At 38.6% G+C, this 718-nt stretch overlaps 1 pseudogene; it reads left to right on the forward strand.

Moving 5' to 3' along the window:
* The first annotated feature begins 244 nt into the window (after positions 1 to 244).
* On the forward strand, positions 245 to 424 carry LOC124554730 (annotated as a pseudogene).
* The last annotated feature ends 294 nt before the right edge of the window (positions 425 to 718 follow it).

The following is a 718-nucleotide window of genomic DNA, read 5'->3' on the forward strand; positions in this document are numbered from 1 at the left end:
TTCTAACCAGTTCAACCCCGACATAGACCTCCCCCCCCCCTCCATTTCAAAAATCTACCTTACCTAATTCAAGATAGGGATGTTGTTGACAATATACTTATAATTTCTCAAGTGAAATGTAGATCACTAACTTTGATATGAGTTACTTTCGAAGGCAGAAGAAATCAGGGAATACACCTGTTTTCACATCGCTAAAACATCGTTACTTTTTGTGAAAATCCTGTAATAGTAGGTCATACACTGTATTCCTTCTAAGTATTCTTTCATCAGGTAAAATAATCTGTTATAGTCAACTTAATATCTGTTACGTCCTGCATCCCAGGGCTACAATATTAAACTCATTTCTAGCTTGTGTTGGACTGCTAAGAGCGTGCTCTGCCTCTGTCACAAGATGTTTCCACACTTTCGAATTCTCTGAAAGTAACCAAATGCTTCATCGCACACAAAGTCTATTACGGTCGTAGCACAGAGAAGTTGTAAATATCCGGTTTATACGACAAATCACATTCTAAATCCAGTAAAATAGCTGATTTTATTACTAAGGTCATCTCTCACTCTGTAGGTGAGAGATCTAAATTTCATTAAAAGATCCTTCTGCGACGAAAAAGCGGCTGATTACCTCTCCAACACCTGAATCACATCTGCGGTACTGTAACACTTGCTTCCAACCACCAAGCAGCACGTCACTGATATCAAATTGATAGGCTGAATAGCCAAA

Source organism: Schistocerca americana, chromosome 1 (assembly GCF_021461395.2).
Source record: "Schistocerca americana isolate TAMUIC-IGC-003095 chromosome 1, iqSchAmer2.1, whole genome shotgun sequence".
Taxonomy (NCBI): domain Eukaryota; kingdom Metazoa; phylum Arthropoda; class Insecta; order Orthoptera; family Acrididae; genus Schistocerca; species Schistocerca americana.